The sequence below is a fragment of the Schistocerca piceifrons genome, chromosome X (genome assembly GCF_021461385.2).
Source record: "Schistocerca piceifrons isolate TAMUIC-IGC-003096 chromosome X, iqSchPice1.1, whole genome shotgun sequence".
In the NCBI taxonomy this organism is placed as follows: Eukaryota; Metazoa; Arthropoda; class Insecta; order Orthoptera; family Acrididae; genus Schistocerca; species Schistocerca piceifrons.
The window spans coordinates 979,651,582-979,674,060 of record NC_060149.1 but is presented as its reverse complement, the minus strand read 5'-3'; positions in this window follow the sequence as shown (position 1 = coordinate 979,674,060).

Here is a 22,479-nt window from a genome sequence, read left to right as displayed (position 1 = left end):
TATTTTGAACCATTCCTGTGATACTAGTTCATGGTTCCGATGCTTCACTTCAGGTTTACTGTATCCCTCTGACCTTCTTATTGACGATGAAACACAGAAAATGCATCGGAATGAAATACAAAAGGCACAATGCCAACATAAGGACAAGATGACTGACCCTTCTTACTGACTATGTTTTGAACCATTCCTGTGACACTAGTTATAGATTCCGATGCTTCACTCCAGGTTTACTGTATCCCTTAGAACCTGTTATTGACGATGAAACACAGAAATTGCATCGAAATTAAATAGAAAAGGCACAATGGCGACTTAAGTACAAGAAGACTGACTGTTCTTACTGACTATGTTTTGAACCATTCCTGTGACACTGGTTATAGATTCCGATGCTTCACTTCAGGTTTACCGTATCCCTTGGACCTTCTTATTGACGATGAAACACAGAAATTGCATCGGAATTAAATACAAAAGGCAAAATGCCGACTTAAGTACACGAAGAATGACTCTTCTTACTGTCTATGTTTTGAACCATTCCTGTGACACTAGTTATAGATTCCGATGCTACACTCCAGGTTTAATGTATCCTTTGGACCTTCGTAATGACGATGAAACACAGAAATTGTGTCGGAATTAAATGCTAAATGCACAATGCCGACTTAAGGACAAGAAGACTGACTCTTCTTTCTGACTTTGTTTTGAACCATTCCTGTGACACTAATTAGAGATTCCGATGCTTCACTTCAGGTTAATTGTATCCCTCTGACCTTCTTATTGACGATGAAACACAGAAATTGCATCGGATTTAAAAAGAAAAGGCACAATGTCGACTTAAGTACAAGAAGACTGACTCTTCTTACTGTCTATGCTTTGAACCATTCTTGTGACACTAGTTACAGATTCCGATGCTTCACTCCAGGTTTACTGTATCCCTTGGAATTTCTTATTAACGATGAAACACGGAAATTGAAACGGAATTAAATAGAAAAGGCATAATGCCGACTTAAGTACAAGAAGACTGACTCTTCTTACTTACTATGTTTTGAGCCATTCCTGTGACACTAGTTATAGATTCCGATGCTTCACTTCAGGTTTACTGTATCCCTCTGACCTTCTTATTGACGATGAAACACAGATATTGCATCGGAATTAAATACAAAAGGCACAATGCCGACTTAAGTACAAGAAGACTGACTCTTCCTACTGTCTATGTTTTGAACCATTCCTGCGACACTAGTTATAGATTCCGATGCTTCACTTCAGGTTTACTGTATCCCTCTGACCTTATTGCCGATGAAACACAGAAATTGCATCGGAATTAAATACGAAATGCACAATGCCGACTTAAGGACAAGAAGACTGACTCTTCATACGGACTATGCTTTGAACCATTCCTATGACACTAGTTATGGATTCCGATGCTTCACTTCAGGTTAACTGTGTCCCTGTGACCTCCGTATTGACGATGAAACACAGAAAGTGCATCGGAATTAGATACAAAAGGCACAATGCCGACTTAAGTACAAGAAGACTGACTCTTCCTACTGTCTATGTATTGAACCATTCCTGTGACACTAGTAATAAATTCCGATGCTTCACTTCAGGTTTACTGTATCCCTCTGACCTTCTCATTGACGATGAAACACAGAAATTGTATCGGCTTTAAATAGAAAAGGCACAATGCCGACTTAAGTACAAGAAGACTGACTCTTCTTACTGACTATGTTTGAACCATTCCTGTGACACTAATAAGAGATTCCAATGCTTCACTTCAGGTTTACTGTATCACTTGGACCTTCTCATTGACGATGAAACACAGAAATTGCATCGGAATTAAGTAGAAAAGGCACAATGCCGACTTAAGTACAAGAAGACTGACTCTTCTTACTGACTATGTTTGAACCATTCCTGTGACACTAGTTATAGATTCCGATGCTTCACTTCAGGTTTACTGTATCACTTGGACCTTCTCATTGACGATGAAACACAGAAATTGCATCGGAATTAAATACAAATGTCAAAATGCCGACTTAAGTACACGAAGAGTGAATCTTCTTACTGTCTATATTTTGAACCATTCCTGTGACACTAGTTATAGATTCCGATGCTACACTCCAGGTTTAATGTATCCTTTGGACCTTCGTATTGACGATGAAACACAGAAATTGCGTCGGAATTAAATGCTAAAGGCACAATGCCGACTTAAGGACAAGAAGACTGACTCTTCTTACTGACTTTGTTTTGAACCATTCCTGTGACACTAATTAGAGATTCCGATGCTTCACTTCAGGTTTATTGTATCTCTCTGACCTTCTTATTGACGATGAAACACAGAAATTGCATCGGAATTAAATAGAAATGGCAAAATGCCGACTTAAGTACACGAAGAGTGAATCTTCTTACTGTCTATGTTTTGAACCATTCCTGTGACACTAGTTATAGATTCCGATGCGACACTCCGGGCTTACTGTATCCCTTGGACCTTCTCATTGACGATGAATCACAGAAATTGCATCGGAAGTTAATACAAAAGCCACAATGCCGACTTAAGTACAAGAAGACTGACTCTTCATACTGACTATGTTTGAACCATTCCTGTGACACTAGTTATAGATTCCGATGCTTCACTTCAGGTTTACTGTATCCCTTGGACCTTCTCATTGACGATGAAACACAGAAATTGCATCGGAATTAAATAGAAATGGCAAAATGCCGACTTAAGTACACGAAGAGTGAATCTTCTTACTGTGTATGTTTTGAACCATTCCTGTGACACTAGTTATAGATTCCGATGCGACACTCCGGGCTTACTGTATCCCTTGGACCTTCTCATTGACGATGAATCACAGAAATTGCATCGGAAGTTAATACAAAAGGCACAATGCCGACTTAAGTACAAGAAGACTGACTCTTCTTACTGTCTATGTTTTGAACCATTCCTGTGACACTAGTATTAGATTCCGATGCTTCGCTTCAGGTTTACTGTATACCTTGGACCTTCTCATTGACGATGAAACACAGAAATTGCATAGGAATTAAATACAAATGGTAAAATGCCGACTTAAGTACACAAAGAGTGAATCTTCTTACCGTCTATGTTTTGATACATTCCTGTGACACTAGTTATAGATTCCAATGCGACACTCCAGGTTTACTGTATCCCTTGGACCTTCTCATTGAGGATGAAACACAGAAATTGCATCGGAAGTTAATACAAAGGGCACAATGCCGACTTAAGTACAAGAAGACTGACTCTTCTTACTGTCTATGTTTTAAACCATTTCTGTGACAATAGTTATAGATTCCGATGCAACACTCCAGGTTTAATGTATCCTTTGGACCTTCGTATTGACGATGAAACACAGAAATTGCGTCGGAATTAAATGCTGAAGGCACAATGCCGACTCAAGGACAAGAAGACTGACTCTTCTTACTGACTTTGTTTTGAACCATTCCTGTGACACTAATAAGAGATTCCGATGCTTCACTTCAGGTTTATTGTATCCCTCTGACCTTCTTATTGACGATGAAACACAGAAATTGCATCGGAATTAAATAGAAAAGGCACAATGTCGACTTAAGTACAAGAAGACTGACTCTTCTTACTTACTATGATTTGAACCATTCCTGTGACACTAGTTATAGATTCCGATGCTTCACTTCAGGTTTACTGTTTACCTTGGACCGTCTTATTGACGATGAAACACAGAATGTGCATCGGAATTAAGTAGAAAAGGCACAATGCCGACTTAAGTACAAGAAGACTGACTCTTCTTACTGACTATGTTTGAACCATTCCTGTGACACTAGTTATAGATTCCGATGCTTCACTTCAGGTTTACTGTATCCCTTGGACCTTCTCATTGACGATGAAACACAGAAAATGCATCGGAATTAAATACAAATGGCAAAATGCCGACTTAAGTACACGAAGAGTGAATCTTCTTACTGTCTATGACTTGAACCATTCCTGTGACACTAGTTATGGATTCCGATGCTTCACTTCGGGTTTACTGTATCCCTCTGACCTTCTTATTGACGATGAAACACAGAAATTGCATCGGAATGAAATACAAAAGGCACAATGCCGACTTAAGTACAAAAAGACTGACTCCTCTTACTGTCCATGTTTTGAACCATTCCTGTCACACTAGTTATAGATTCCGATGCTTCACTCCAAGTTTACTGTATCCCTTGGACGTTCTAATTGACGATGAAACACAGAAATTGCTTTGGAATTAAATAGAAAAGGCACAATGCCGACATAAGTACAGGAAGACTGACTCTTCTTACTGATTATAGTTTGAACCATTCCTGTGACACTAGTTATGGATTCCGTTGCTTTACTTCAAGTTTACTGTATACCGTGGACCTTCTTATTGACGATGAAACACAGAAATTGCATCGGAATTAAATAGAAAAGGCACAATGTCGACTTAAGTACAAGAAGACTCACTCTTCTTACTGTCTATGCTTTGAACCATTCCTGTGACACTATTTATAGATTCCGATGCTTCACTCCATTTTTACTGTATCCCTTGGCCCTTCTTATTGACGATGAAACACAGAAATTGCATCGGAATTAAATACAAAAGGCACAATGCCGACTTAAGTACAAGAAGACTGACTCTTCCTACTGTCTATGTTTTGAACCATTCCTGTGACACTAGTTATAGATTCCGACGCTTCACTTCAGGTTTACTGTATCCCTCTGACCTTATTGCCGATGAAACACAGAAATTGCATCGGAATTAAATAGAAAAGGCACAATGCCGGCTTAAGGACAAGAAGACTGACTCTTCTTACTGACTTTGCGCTGAACCATTCCTGAGACACTAATTATAGATTCCGATGCTTCACTTCAGGTTTATTGTATCCCTCTGACCTTCTTATTGACGATGAAACACAGAAATTGCATCGGAATTAAATAGAAAATGCACAATGCCGACTTAAGTACAAGATGACTGACTCTTCTTACTGTCTATGTTTTGAACCATTCCTGTGACTCTAGTTATAGATTCCGATGCTTCACTTCAGGTTGACTGTATACCTTGGACCTTCTTATTGACGATGAAACACAGAAATTGCATCGGAATTAAATACAAAAGGCACAATGCCGACTTAAGTACAAGAAGACTAACTCCTCCTACTGTCTATGCTTTGAACCATTCCTGTGACACTAGTTTTGGATTCCGATGCTTCACTTCAGGTTTATTGTATCCCTTGGACCTTCTTATTGACAATTAAGCACTGATATTGCATCGGAATTAAATACAATAGGCAAAATGCCGACTTAAGTACACGAAGACTGACTCTTCTTACTGTCTGTGTTTTGAACCATTCCTGTGACACTAGTTATACATTCCGATGCTACACTCCAGGTTTACTGTATCCTTTGGACCTTCTTATTGACGATGAAACACAGAAATTGCATCGGAATTAAATACAAAAGGCACAATGCCGACTTAAGTACAAGAAGACTGACTCTTACTATTGTCTATATTTTGAACCATTCCTGTGACACTAGTCGTGGATTCCGATGCTTCACTTCAGGTTCACTGTATCCCTCTGATCTTCTTATTGACGATGAAACACAGAAATTGCATCTGAATTAAATACAAAAGGCACAATGCCAACTTAAGGACAAGAAGACTGACTCTTCTTACTGACTATGCTTTGAACCATTCCTGAGACACTAGTTATAGATTCCGATGCTTCACTCCAGGTTTACTATATCCCTTGGACCTTGTTATTGACGATGAAACACAGAAATTGCATCGGAATTAAATACAAAAGGCTCAATGCCGACTTAAGTACAAGAAGACTGACTCTTCTTACTGACTATGTTTTGAACCATTCCTGTGACACTAGTTATAGATTCCGATGCTTCACTTCAGGTTTACCGTGTCTCTTGGTCCTTCTTATTGACGATGTAGCACAGAAATTGCATCGGAATTTAATACAAAAGGCACAATGCCGACTTAAGTACAAGAAGAGTGACTCTTCCTACTGTCTATGCTTTGAACCATTCCTGTGTCACTAGTTTTGGATTCCGATGCTTCACGTCAGGTTTACTGTATCCCTCTGACCTTCTCATTGACGACGAAACACAGAAATTGCATCGGAATTAAATACAAAAGGCACAATGCCGACTTAAGGACAAGAAGACTGACACTTCTTACTGACTTTGTTTTGAAACATTCCTGTGACACTAATTATAGATTCCGATGCTTCACTTCAGGTTTAATTTATCCCTCTGACCTTCTTATTGACGATGAAACACAGAAATTGAATCGGAATTAAATAGAAAACGCACAATGTCGACATAAGTACAAGTAGACTGACTCTTCTTACTGTCTATGTTTTGAACCATTCTTGTGACACTAGTTATAGATTCCGATGCTTCACTCTAGGTTTACTGTATCCCTTGGACCATCTTATTGACGATGAAATACAGAAATTGCAACGCAATTAAATAGAAAATGCACAATGCCGACTTAAGTACAAGAAGACTGACTCTTCCTACTGTCTATGATTTAAACCATTTCTGTGACACTAGTTATAGAGTGCGATGCTTCACTTCAGGTTTACTGTATCCCTTGGACCTTCTTATTGACGAAGAAACACAGAAATTGCATCGGAATTAAATACAAAAGGCACAATGCCGACTTAAGTACAAGACGTCTGGCTCTTCTTACTGACTATGTTTTGAACCATTCCTGTGACACTAGTTATAGATTCCGATGCTTCACTTCAGGTTTACTGTGTCCCTTGGTCCTTCTTATTGACGATGTAGCACAGGAAATGCTTCGGAATTTAATACAATAGGCACAATGCCGACTTAAGTACAAGAAGACTGACTCTTCGTACTGTCTATGTTTAGACCATTCCTGTGACACTAGTTATAGATTCCGATGCTTCACTTCAGGTTTACTGTATCCCTCTGACCTTTTTTCCGATGAAACACAGAAATTGCATCGGAATTAAATACAAAAGGCACAATGCCGACTTAAGGACAAGTAGACTGACTCTTCTTACTGACTATGTTTTGAATCATTCCAGTGACACTATTTATAGATTCCGATGCTTCACTTCAGGTTTACTCTTTCCCTTGGACCTCCTTATTGACGATGAAACACAGAAATTGCATCGGAATTAAATACAGAAGGCACAATGATGACTTAAGTACAAGAAGACTGACTCTTCCTACTGTCTATGTATTCAACCATTTCTGTGACACTAGTTATAGAGTGCGATGCTTCACTTCAGGTTTACTGTATCCCTTGGACCTTCTTATTGACGATGAAACACAGAAATTGCATCGGAATTAAATACAAAAGGCACAATGCCGACTTAAGTACAGACGTCTGACTCTTCTTACTGTCTATGTTTTGAACCATTACTGTGACACTAGTTATTGATTCCGATGCTTCACTCCAGGTTTTCCGTATCCCTTGGACCTTCTTATTGACGATGAAACACAGAAATTGCATCGAAATCAAATAGAAAAGGCATAATGCCGAATTCAGTACAAGAAGACTGACTTTTCTTACTGTCTATGTTTTGAACCATTCCTGTGACTATAGTTATAGGTTCCGATGCTTCAGTCCAGGTTTACTGTATCCCTTGGACCATCTTATTGACGACGAAACACAGAAATTGCATCGGAATTAAATAGAAAAGGCACAATGCCAACTTATGTACAAGAAGAGTGACTCTTCTTACTGATAATAGTTTGAACCATTCCTGTGACACTAGTTACAGAATCCGATGCTTTACTTCAGGTTTACTGTATCCCTCTGACCTTCTTATTGACGATAAAACACAGAAATTGCATCGGAATTAAATACAATAGCCACAATGCCGACTTCAGTACAATAAGACTGACTCTTCCTACAGTCTATGATTTGAACCATTTCTGTGACACTAGTTGAAGAGTCCGATGCTTCACCTCAGGTTTTCTGTATCCCTTGGACCTTCTTATTGACGATGAATCACAGAAATTATATCGGAATTAAATACAAAAGGCACAATGTCGGCTTAAGTTCAAGAAGACTGACTCTTCTTACTGTCTATATTTTGAACCATTCCAGTGACACTAGTTATAGATTCCGATGCTTCACTTCAGGTTTACTGTATCCCTTGGCCTCCTTATTGACGATGAAACACAGAAATTGCATCGGAATTAAATACAAATGGCACAATGCCGACTTAAGTACAAGAAGACTGACTCTTCTTACTGACAATGTTTTGAACCATTCCTGTGACACTAGTTATAGATTCCGATGCTTCACTTCAGGTTTACTGTACCCCTCTGACCTTCTTATTGACGATGAAACACAGAAATTGCATCGGAATTAAATACAAAAGGCACAATGCCGACATAAGTACAAGGACACTGTCTCTTCCTACTCTCTATGATTTGAACCTTTCCTTTGACACTAGTTATAGATTCCGATGCTTCACTTCAGGTTTACTGTATCCCTTGTACCTTCTTATTGACGATGAAACACAGAAATTGCATCGGAAATTAACACAAAAGGCACAATGCCGACTTAAGTACATGAAGACCGACTCTTCTGATTGACAATGATTTGAACCATTCATGTGACACTAGTTATAGATTCCAATGCTTCACTTCTGGTTTACTGTATCCCTTGGACATTATTATTGACGATGAAACACAGAAATTGCATCGGAATTAAATACAAAATGCACAATGCCAACTTGAGTACAAGAAGACTGACTCTTGTTACTTTCTATGTTTTGAACCATTCCTGTGACACTAGTTATAGGTTCCGGTGCTTCACTCCAGGTTTAATATATCCCTTGGACCATCTTATTGACGATGAAACACAGAATTTGCGTCGGAATTAAATACAAAAGGCACAATGCCGACTTAAGGACAATAAGACTGACTCCTCTTACTGGCTATGATTTGAACCATTCCTGTGACACTAGTTATAGATTTCGATGCTTCACTTCAGGTTTACTGTATCCTTCTGACTTTCTTATTGACGATGAAACTCAGAAATTGCATCGGAATTAGATACAAAAGGCACAATGCCGACTTAAGTACAAGAAGTCTGACTCTTCTTACTGTCTATGTTTTGAACCATTACTCTGACACTAGTTATTGATTGCGATGCTTCACTCCAGGTTTACTGTATCCCTTGGACGTTCTTATTGACGATGAAACACAGAAATTGCGTCGAAATTAAATAGAAAATGCACAATGCCGATTAAAGTACAAGAAGGCTGACTCTCCCTACTGTATATGTTTTGAACCATTCGTGTGACACTAGTTATAGATTCCGATGCTTCACTCCAAGTTTACTGTGTCCCTTGGACCATCTTATTGACGATGAAACACAGTAATTGCATCGGAATTAAATAGAAAAGGCACAATGCCGACTTAAGTACAAGAAGACTGACTCTTCTTACTGTCTATATTTTGAAACATTCCAGTGACACTAGTTATATATTCCGATGCTTCACTTCAGGTTTACTGTATCCCTCTGACCTTATTGCCGATGAAACACAGAAATTGCATCGGAATTAAATACAAAATGCACAATGCCGACTTAAGGACAAGAAGACTGACTCTTCATACGGACTATGCTTTGAACCATTCCTATGACACTAGTTATGGATTCCGATGCTTCACTTCGGGTTAACTGTGTCCCTGTGACCTTCGTATTGACGATGAAACACAGAAAGTGCATCGGAATTAAATACAAAAGGCACAATGCCGACTTAAGTACAAGAAGACTGACTCTTCTTTCGGTCAATGTTTCTAACCATTACAGTGACACTAGTTATTGAATCCGATGCTGACTCCAGGTTTACTGTTTCCCTTGGACCTTCTTATTGACGATGAAACACAAAATTGCTTCGGAATTAAATACAAAAGACACAATGCCGACTCAAGGACAAGAAGACTGACTCTTCTTACTGACTATGTTTTGAACCAATCCTGTGACACTAGTAATAGATTCCGATGCTTCACTTCAGGTTTACTGTATACCTCTGACCATCTTATTGACGATGAAACACAGAAATGGCATCGGAATTAAATACAAAAGCCACAATGCCGACTTATGTACAAGAAGACTGTCTCTTCTTACTGACTATGTATTGAACCATTCCTGTGACACTAGTTATAGATTCCGATGCTTCACTTCAGGTTTACTGTATCCCTCTGACCTTCTCATTGACGATGAAACACAGAAATTGTATCGGCTTTAAATAGAAAAGGCACAATGCCGACTTAAGTACAAGAAGACTGACTCTTCTTACTGACTATGTTTGAACCATTCCTGTGACACTAGTTATAGATTCCGAAGCTTCACTTCAGGTTTACTGTATCACTTGGACCTTCTCATTGAAGATGAAACACAGAAATTGCATCGGAATTAAGTAGAAAAGGCACAATGCCGACTTAAGTACAAGAAGACTGACTCTTCTTACTGACTATGTTTGAACCATTCCTGTGACACTAGTTATAGATTCCGATGCTTCACTTCAGGTTTACTGTATCACTTGGACCTTCTCATTGACGATGAAACACAGAAATTGCATCGGAATTAAATACAAATGTCAAAATGCCGACTTAAGTACACGAAGAGTGAATCTTCTTACTGTCTATGTTTTGAACCATTAATGTGACACTAGTTATAGATTCCGATGCGACACTCCAGGTTTACTGTATCCCTTGGACCTTCTCATTGACGATGAAACACAGAAATTGCATCGGAAGTTAATACAAAAGGCACAATTCCGACTTAAGTAAAAGACGACTGACTCTTCTTACTGTCTATGTTTTGAACCATTCCTGTGACACTAGTTATAGATTCCGATGCTACACTCCAGGTTTAATGTATCCTTTGGACCTTCGTATTGACGATGAAACACAGAAATTGCATCGGAAGTTAATACAAAAGGCACAATGCCGACGTAAGGACAAGAAGACTGACTCTTCTTACTGACTTTGTTTTGAACCATTCCTGTGACACTAATTAGAGATTCCGATGCTTCACTTCAGGTTTATTGTATCCCTCTGACCTTCTTATTGACGATGAAACACAGAAATTGCATCGGAATTAAATAGAAAAGGCACAATGTCGACTTAAGTACAAGAAGTAGGACTCTTCTTACTGTCTATGCTTTGAACCATTTTTGCGACACTAGTCATAGATTCCGATGCTTCACCCCAGGTTTACTGTATCCCTTGGATTTTCTTATTAACGATGAAACACAGAAATTGCATCGGAATTAAATAGAAAAGGCTCAATGCCGACTTGAGTACAAGCAGACTGACTCTTCTTACTTACTATGTTTTGAACCATTCCTGTGACACTAGTTATAGATTCCGATGCTTCACTTCAGGTTTACTGTTTACCTTGGACCCTCTTATTGACGATGAAACACAGAAATAGCAGCGGAATTAAATACAAAAGGCACAATGCCGACTTAAGTACAAGAAGACTGACTCTTCATACTGTCTATGTTTGAACCATTCCTGTGACACTAGTTATAGATTCCGATGCTTCACTTCAGGTTTACTGTATCCCTTGGACCTTCTCATTGACGATGAAACACAGAAATTGCATCGGAATTAAATACAAATGGCAAAATGCCGACTGAAGTACACGAAGAGTGAATCTTCTTACTGTCTATGTTTTGAACCATTCCTGTGACACTAGTTATAGATTCCGATGCGACACTCCAGGTTTACTGTATCCCTTGGACCTTCTCATTGACGATGAAACACAGAAATTGCATCGGAAGTTAATACAAAAGGCACAATGCCGACTTAAGTACAAGAAGACTGACTCTTATTACTGTCTATGTTTTGAACCATTCCTGTGACACTAGTATTAAATTCCGATGCTTCACTTCAGGTTTACTGTATCCCTCTGACCTTATTGCCGATGAAACACAGAAATTGCATCGGAATTAAATACAAAATGCACAATGCCGACTTAAGGACAAGAAGACTGACTCTTCATACTGACTATGCTTTGAACCATTCCTATGACACTAGTTATAGATTCCGATGCTTCACTTCAGGTTAACTGTATCCCTGTGACCTTCTTATTGACGATGAAACACAGAAATTGCATCGGCATTAAATACAAAAGGCACATTGCCGACTTAAGTACAAGAAGACGGACTCTTTTTACTGTCTAAAATTTGAAACATTCCAGTGACACTAGTTATAGATTCCGATGCTTCACTTCAGGTTTACTGTGTCCCTGTGACCTTCGTATTGACGATGAAACACAGAAAGTGCATCGGAATTAAATACAAAAGGCACAATGCCGACTTAAGTACAAGAAGACTGACTCTTCTTACAGTCAATGTTTCTAACCATTACAGGGACACTAGTTATTGAATCCGATGCTTGACTCCAGGTTTACTGTATCCCTTGGACCTTCTTATTGACGATGAAACACTGAAATTGCTTCGGAATTAAATACAAAAGACACAATGCCGACGTAAGGACAAGAAGACTGAATCTTCTTACTGACTTTGTTTTGAACCATTCCTGTGACACTAATTAGAGATTCCGATGCTTCACTTCAGGTTTATTGTATCCCTCTGACCTTCTTATTGACGATGAAACACAGAAATTGCATCGGAATTAAATAGAAAAGGCACAATGTCGACTTAAGTACAAGAAGTAGGACTCTTCTTACTGTCTATGCTTTGAACCATTTTTGCGACACTAGTCATAGATTCCGATGCTTCACCCCAGGTTTACTGTATCCCTTGGATTTTCTTATTAACGATGAAACACAGAAATTGCATCGGAATTAAATAGAAAAGGCTCAATGCCGACTTGAGTACAAGCAGACTGACTCTTCTTACTTACTATGTTTTGAACCATTCCTGTGACACTAGTTATAGATTCCGATGCTTCACTTCAGGTTTACTGTTTACCTTGGACCCTCTTATTGACGATGAAACACAGAAATAGCAGCGGAATTAAATACAAAAGGCACAATGCCGACTTAAGTACAAGAAGACTGACTCTTCATACTGTCTATGTTTGAACCATTCCTGTGACACTAGTTAAAGATTCCGATGCTTCACTTCAGGTTTACTGTATCCCTTGGACCTTCTCATTGACGATGAAACACAGAAATTGCATCGGAATTAAATACAAATGGCAAAATGCCGACTGAAGTACACGAAGAGTGAATCTTCTTACTGTCTATGTTTTGAACCATTCCTGTGACACTAGTTATAGATTCCGATGCGACACTCCAGGTTTACTGTATCCCTTGGACCTTCTCATTGACGATGAAACACAGAAATTGCATCGGAAGTTAATACAAAAGGCACAATGCCGACTTAAGTACAAGAAGACTGACTCTTATTACTGTCTATGTTTTGAACCATTCCTGTGACACTAGTATTAGATTCCGATGCTTCACTTCAGGTTTACTGTATCCCTCTGACCTTATTGCCGATGAAACACAGAAATTGCATCGGAATTAAATACAAAATGCACAATGCCGACTTAAGGACAAGAAGACTGACTCTTCATACTGACTATGCTTTGAACCATTCCTATGACACTAGTTATAGATTCCGATGCTTCACTTCAGGTTAACTGTATCCCTGTGACCTTCTTATTGACGATGAAACACAGAAATTGCATCGGCATTAAATACAAAAGGCACATTGCCGACTTAAGTACAAGAAGACGGACTCTTTTTACTGTCTAAAATTTGAAACATTCCAGTGACACTAGTTATAGATTCCGATGCTTCACTTCAGGTTTACTGTGTCCCTGTGACCTTCGTATTGACGATGAAACACAGAAAGTGCATCGGAATTAAATACAAAAGGCACAATGCCGACTTAAGTACAAGAAGACTGACTCTTCTTACAGTCAATGTTTCTAACCATTACAGGGACACTAGTTATTGAATCCGATGCTTGACTCCAGGTTTACTGTATCCCTTGGACCTTCTTATTGACGATGAAACACTGAAATTGCTTCGGAATTAAATACAAAAGACACAATGCCGACTCAAGGACAAGAAGACTGACTCTTCTTACTGACTATGTTTTGAACCATTCCTGTGACACTAGTTATAGATTCCGATGCTTCACTTCAGGTTTACTGTATCCCTCTGACCTTCTCATTGACGATGAAACACAGAAATTGTATCGGCTTTAAATAGAAAAGGCACAATGCCGACTTAAGTACAAGAAGACTGACTCTTCTTACTGCCTATGTTTAGAACCATTCCATTGACACTAGTTAATGATTCCGATGCTTCACTCCAGGTTTACTGTATCCCTTGGACCTTCTTATTGACGATGAAACACAGAATTTGCATCGGAATTAAGTAGAAAAGTCACAATGCCGACTTAAGTACAAGAGAACTGACTCTTCTTACTGACTATGTTTGAACCATTCCTGTGACACTAGGTATAGATTCCGATGCTTCACTTCAGGTTTACTGTATCCCTTGGACCTTCTCATTGGCGATGAAACACAGAAATTACATAGGAATTAAATAAAAATGGCAAAATGCCGACTTAAGTACACGAAGAGTGAATCTTCTTACTGTCTATGTTTTGAACCATTCCTGTGACACTAGTTATAGATTCCGATGCGACACTCCAGGTTTACTGTATCCCTTGGACCTTCTCATTGACGATGAAACACAGAAATTGCATCGGAAGTTAATACAAAAGGCACAATGCCGACTTAAGTACAAGAAGACTGACTCTTCTTACTGTCTACGGTTTGAACCATTTCTGTGACACTAGTTATAGATTCCGATGCTACACTCCATGTTTAATGTATCCTTTGGACCTTCGTATTGACGATGAAACACAGAAATTGCGTCGGAATTAAATGCTAAAGGCACAATGCAGACTTAAGGACAAGACGACTGACTCTTCTTACTGACTTTGTTTTGAACCATTCCTGTGACACTAATAAGAGATTCCGATGCTTCACTTCAGGTTTATTGTATCCCTCTGACCTTCTTATTGACGATGAAACACAGAAATTGCATCGGAATTAAATAGAAAAGGCACAATGCCGACTTAAGTACAAGAAGACTGACTCTTCTTCCTTACTATGTTTTGAACCATTCCTGTGACACTAGTTATAGATTCCGATGCTTCACTTCAGGTTTACTGTTTACCTTGGACCGTCTTATTGACGATGAAACACAGAAATTGCAGCGGAATTAAATACAAAATGCACAATGCCGACTTAAGGACAAGAAGACTGACTCTTCATACTGACTATGCTTTGAACCATTCCTATGACACTAGTTATAGATTCCGATGCTTCACTTCAGGTTAACTGTATCCCTGTGACCTTCTTATTGACGATGAAACACAGAAATTGCATCGGAATTAAATGCAAAAGGCACAATGCCGACTTAAGTACAAGAAGACGGACTCCTCTTACTGTGTAAAATTTGAAACATTCCAGTGACACTAGTTACAGATTCCGATGCTTCACTTCAGGTTTACTGTGTCCCTGTGACCTTCGTATTGACGATGAAACACAGAAAGTGCATCGGAATTAAATACAGAAGGCACAATGACGACGTAAGTACAAGAAGGCTGACTCTTCTTACAGTCAATGTTTCTAACCATTACAGTGACACTAGTTATTGAATCCGATGCTTGACTCCAGGTTTACTGTATCCCTTGGTCCTTCTTATTGACGATGAAACACAGAAATTGCTTCGGAATTAAATACAAAAGACACAATGCCGACTCAAGTACAAGAAGACTGACTCTTCTTACTGACTATGTTTTGAACCACTCCTGTGACACTAGTTATCGATTCCGATGCTTCACTTCAGGTTTACTGTATCCCTCTGACCTTCTTATTGACGATGAAACACAGAAATTGCATCGGAATGAAATACAAAAGGCACAATGCCGACTTAAGTACAAAAAGACTGACTCCTCTTACTGTCTATGTTTTGAACCATTCCTGTCACACTAGTTATAGATTCCGATGCTTCACTCCAAGTTTACTGTATCCCTTGGACGTTCTAATTGACGATGAAACACAGAAATTGCTTTGGAATTAAATAGAAAAGGCACAATGCCGACATAAGTACAGGAAGACTGACTCTTCTTACTGATTATAGTTTGAACCATTCCTGTGACACTAGTTATGGATTCCGTTGCTTTACTTCAAGTTTACTGTATACCGTGGACCTTCTTATTGACGATGAAACACAGAAATTGCATCGGAATTAAATAGAAAATGCACAATGCCGACTTAAGTACAAGAAGACTGACTCCTCCTACTGTCTATGCTTTGAACCATTCCTGTGACTCTAGTTATAGATTCCGATGCTTCACTTCAGGTTTACTGTATACCTTGGACCTTCTTATTGACGATGAAACACAGAAATTGCATCGGAATTAAATACAATAGGCAAAATGCCGACTTAAGTACACGAAGACTGACTCTTCTTACTGTCTGTGTTTTGAACCATTCCTGTGGCACTAGTTATGAATTCCGATGCTACACTCCAGGTTTACTGTATCCCTTGGACGTTCTTATTGACGATGAAACACAGAAATTGCATCGGAATTAAATACAAAAGGCACAATGCCGACTTAAGTACAAGAAGACTGACTCTTCATACTGACTATGTTTTGAACCATTCCTGTGACTCTAGTTATAGATTCCGATGCTTCACTTCAGGTTTACTGTGTCCCTTGGTCCTTCTTATTGACGATGTAGCACAGAAATTGCATCGGAATTTAATACAAAAGGCACAATGCCACTTAAGTACAAGAAGAGTGACTCTTCCTTCTGTCTATGCTTTGAACCATTCCTGTGTCACTAGTTTTGGATTCCGATGCTTCACTCCAGGTTTACTATATCCCTTGGACCTTGTTATTGACGATGAAACACAGAAATTGCATCGGAATTAAATACAAAAGGCACAATGCCGACTTAAGTACAAGAAGACTGACACTTCTTACTGACTTTGTTTTGAACCACTCCTGTGACACTAGTTATAGATTCCGATGCTTCACTTCAGGTTTACTGTATACCTCTGACCTTCTTATTGACGATGAAACACAGAAATGGCATCGGAATTAAATACAAAAGCCACAATGCCGACTTATGTACAAGAAGACTGACTCTTCTTACTGACTATGTATTGAACCATTCCTGTGACACTAGTTATAGATTCCGATGCTTCACTTCAGGTTTACTGTATCCCTCTGACCCTCTCATTGACGATGAAACACAGAAATTGTATCGGCTTTAAATAGAAAAGGCACAATGCCGACTTAAGTACAAGAAGACTGACTCTACTTACTGACTATGTTTGAACCATTCCTGTGACACTAGTTATACAATCCGAAGCTTCACTTCAGGTTTACTGTATCACTTGGACCTTCTCATTGAAGATGAAACACAGAAATTGCATCGGAATTAAGTAGAAAAGGCACAATGCCGACTTAAGTACAAGAAGACTGACTCTTCTTACTGACTATTTTTGAACCATTCCTGTGACACTAGTTATAGATTCCGATGCTTCACTTCAGGTTTACTGTATCACTTGGACCTTCTCATTGACGATGAAACACAGAAATTGCATCGGAATTAAATACAAATATCAAAATGCCGACTTAAGTACACGAAGAGTGAATCTTCTTACTGTCTATGTTTTGAACCATTCCTGTGACAATAGTTATAGATTCCGATGCGACACTCCAGGTTTACTGTATCCGTTGGACCTTCTCATTGACGATGAAACACAGAAATTGCATCGGAAGTTAATACAAAAGGCACAATGCCGACTTAAGTAAAAGAAGACTGACTCTTCTTACTGTCTATGTTTTGAACCATTCCTGTGACACTAGTTATAGATTCCGATGCTACACTCCAGGTTTAATGTATCCTTTGGACCTTCGTATTGACGATGAAACACAGAAATTGCGTCGGAATTAAATGCTAAAGGCACAATGCCGACTTAAGGACAAGAAGACTGACTCTTCTTACTGACTTTGTTTTGAACCATTCCTGTGACACTAATTAGAGATTCCGATGCTTCACTTCAGGTTTATTGTATCCCTCTGACCTTCTTATTGACGATGAAACACAGAAATTGCATCGGAATTAAATAGAAAAGGCACAATGTCGACTTAAGTACAAGAAGACTGACTCTTCTTACTGTCTATGCTTTGAACCATTTTTGCGACACTAGTCATAGATTCCGATGCTTCACTCCAGGTTTACTGTATCCCTTGGATTTTCTTATTAACGATGAAACACAGAAATTGCATCGGAATTAAATAGAAAAGGCACAATGCCGACTTAAGTACAAGCAGACTGACTCTTCTTACTTACTATGTTTTGAACCATTCCTGTGGCACTAGTGATAGATTCCGATGCTTCACTTCAGGTTTACTGTTTACCTTGGACCCTCTTATTGACGATGAAACATAGAAATTGCAGCGGAATTAAATACAAAAGGCACAATGCCGACTTAAGTACAAGAAGACTGACTCTTCATACTGACTATGTTTGAACCATTCCTGTGACACTAATTATAGATTCCGATGCTTCACTTCAGGTTTACTGTATCCCTTGGACCTTCTCATTGACGATGAAACACAGAAATTGCATCGGAATTAAATACAAATGGCAAAATGCCGACTTAAGTACACGAAGAGTGAATCTTCTTACTGTCAATGTTTTGAACCATTCCTGTGACACTAGTTATAGATTCCGATGCGACACTCCAGGATTACTGTATCCCTTGGACCTTCGCATTGACGATGAAACACAGAAATTGCATCGGAATTAAATACAAATTGCACAATGCCGACTTAAGGACAAGAAGACTGACTCTTCATACTGACTATGCTTTGAACCATTCCTATGACACTAGTTATAGATTCCGATGCTTCACTTCAGGTTAACTGTATCCCTGTGACCTTCTTATTGACGATGAAACACAGAAATTGCATCGGAATTAAATACAAAAGACACAATGCCGACTCAAGGACAAGAAGACTGACTCTTCTTACTGACTATGTTTTGAACCATTCCTGTGACACTAGTTATAGATTCCGATGCTTCACTTCAGCTTTACTGTATCCCTCTGACCTTCTCATTGACGAAGAAACACAGAAATTGTATCGGCTTTAAATAGAAAAGGCACAATGCCGACTTAAGTACAAGAAGACCGACTCTTCTTACTGCCTATGTTTAGAACCATTCCATTGACACTAGTTAAAGATTCCGATGCTTCACTCCAAGTTTACTGTATCCCTTGGACCTTCTTATTGACGACGAAACACAGAATTTGCATCGGAATTAAGTAGAAAAGTCACAATGCCGACTTAAGTACAAGAGAACTGACTCTTCTTACTGACTATGTATTGAACCATTCCTGTGACACTAGTTATAGATTCCGATGCTTCAATTCAGGTTTATTGTATCCCTCTGACCTTCTTATTGACGATGAAACACAGAAATTGCATCGGAATTAAATAGAAAAGGCACAATGCCGACTTAAGTACAAGAAGACTGACTCTTCTTACTTACTATGTTTTGAACCATTCCTGTGACACTAGTTATAGATTCCGATTCTTCACTTCAGGTTTACTGTTTACCTTGGACCGTCTTATTGACGATGAAACACAGAAATTGCAGCGGAATTAAATACAAAAGGCACAATGCCGACTTAAGTACAAGAAGACTGACTCTTCTTACTGACTATGTTTTGAACCATTCCTGTGACACTAGTAATAGATTCCGATGCTTTACTTCAGGTTTACTGTATCCCTCTGACCTTCTTATTGACGATGAAACACATATATTGCATCGGAATTAAATACAAAAGGCACAATGCCGACTTAAGTACAAGAAGACTGACTCTTCCTACTGTCTATGTTTTGAACCATTCCTGTGACACTAGTATTAGATTCCGTTGCTTCACTTCAGGTTTACTGTATCCCTCTGACCTTATTGCCGATGAAACACAGAAATTGCATCGGTATTAAATACAAAATGCACAATGCCGACTTAAGGACAAGAAGACTGACTCTTCATACTGACTATGCTTTGAACCATTCCTATGACACTAGTTATAGATTCCGATGCTTCACTTCAGGTTAACTGTATCCCTGTGACCTTTTTATTGACGATGAAGCACAGAAATTGCATCGGAATGAAATACAAAAGGCACAATGTCGACTTAAGTACAAGAAGACGGACTCTTCTTACTGTCTAAAATTTGAAACATTTCAGTGACACTAGTTATAGATTCCGATGCTTCACTTCAGGTTTACTGTGTCCCTGTGACCTTCGTATTGACGATGAAACACAGAAAGTGCATCGGAATTAAATACAAAAGGCACAATGCCGACTTAGTCAATGTTTCTAACCATTACAGTGACACTAGTTATTGAATCCGATGCTTGACTCCAGGTTTACTGTATCCCTTGGACCTTCTTATTGACGATGAAACACAGAAATTGCTTCGGAATTAAATACAAAAGACACAATGCCGAATCAAGGACAAGAAGACTGACTCTTCTTACTGACTATGTATTGAACCACTCTTGTGACACTAGTTTTAGATTCCGATGCTTCACTTCAGGTTTACTGCATCCCTCTGACCTTCTTATTGACGATGAAACACAGATATGGCATCGGAATTAAATACAAGAGGCACAATGCCGACTTATGTACAAGAAGACTGACTCTTCTTACTGACTATGTATTGAACCATTCCTGTGACACTAGTTATAGATTCCGATGCTTCACTTCAGGTTTACTGTATCCATTGGACCTTCGTATTGACGATGAAACACAGAATTTGCATCGGAATTAAGTAGAAAAGGCACAATGCCGACATAAGTACAGGGAGACTGACTCTTCTTACTGATTATAGTTTGAACCATTCCTGTGACACTAGTTATGGATTCCGTTGCTTTACTTCAAGTTTACTGTATACCGTGGACCTTCTTATTGACGATGAATCACAGAAATTGCATCGGAATTAAATAGAAAAGGCACAATGCCGACTTAAGTACAAGAAGACTGACTCTTCCAACTGTCTATGCTTTGAACCATTCCTGTGACACTAGTTATAGATTCCGATGCTTCACTCCAGGTTTACTATATCCCTTGGACCTTCTTATTGACGATGAAATATAGAAATTGCATCGGAATTAAATAGAAAAGCACAATGCCGACTTAAGTAAAAGAAGACTGACTCTTCTTACTGACTATGTTTTGAACCATTCCTGTGACACTAGTTATAGATTCCGATGCTTCACTTCAGGATTACAGTATACCTTGGCCCTTCTTATTGACGATGAAACACAGAAATTGCATCGGAATTAAATACAAAAGGCACAATGCCGACTTAAGTACAAGAAGACTGACTCTTCCAACTGTCTATGCTTTGAACCATTCCTGTGACACTAGTTTAAATTCCGATGCTTCACTTCAGGTTAACTGTATCCCTCTGACCTTCTTATTGACGATGAAACTCAGAAATTGCATGGGAATTAAATACAAAAGGCACAATGCCGGCTTAAGTACAAGAAGACTGACTCTTCCTACTGTCTATGTTTTGAACCATTCCTGTGACACTAGTTATAGATTCCGACGCTTCACTTCAGGTTTACTGTATCCCTCTGACCTTATTGCCGATGAAACACAGAAATTGCATAGGAATTGAATAGAAAAGGCACAATGCCGGCTTAAGAACAAGAAGACTGACTCTTCTTACTGACTTTGCTCTGAACCATTCTTGTGACACTAGTTATAGATTCCGATGCTTCACTCCGGGTGTACTGTATCCCCTGGACCTTCTTATTGACGATGAAATACAGAAATTGCATTGGAATTAATTACAAAAGGCACAATGCCGACTTAAGAACAAGAAGACTGACTCTTCTTACTGTCTGTGTTTTGAACCATTCCTGTGACACTAGTTATACATTCCGATGCTACACTCGAGGTTTACTGTATCCCTTGGACGTTCTTATTGACGATGAAACACAGAAATTGCATCGGAATTAAATACAAAAGGCACAATGCCGACTTAAGTACAAGAAGACTGACTCTTACTATTGTCTATATTTTGAACCATTCCTGTGACACTAGTTGTGGATTCCGATGCTTCACTTCAGGTTTACTGTATCCCTCTGATCTTCTTATTCACGATGAAACACAGAAATTGCATCGGAATTAAATACAAAAGGCACAATGCCAACTTAAGGACAAGAAGACTGACTCTTCTTACTGACTATGTTTGAACCATTACTGAGACACTAGTTATAGATTCCGATGCTTCACTCCAGGTTTACTATATCCCTTGGACCGTGTTATTGACGATGAAACACAGATATTGCATCGGAATTAAATACAAAAGGCACAATGCCGACTTAAGTACAAGAAGACTGACTCTTCTTACTGACTATGTTTTGAACCATTCCTGT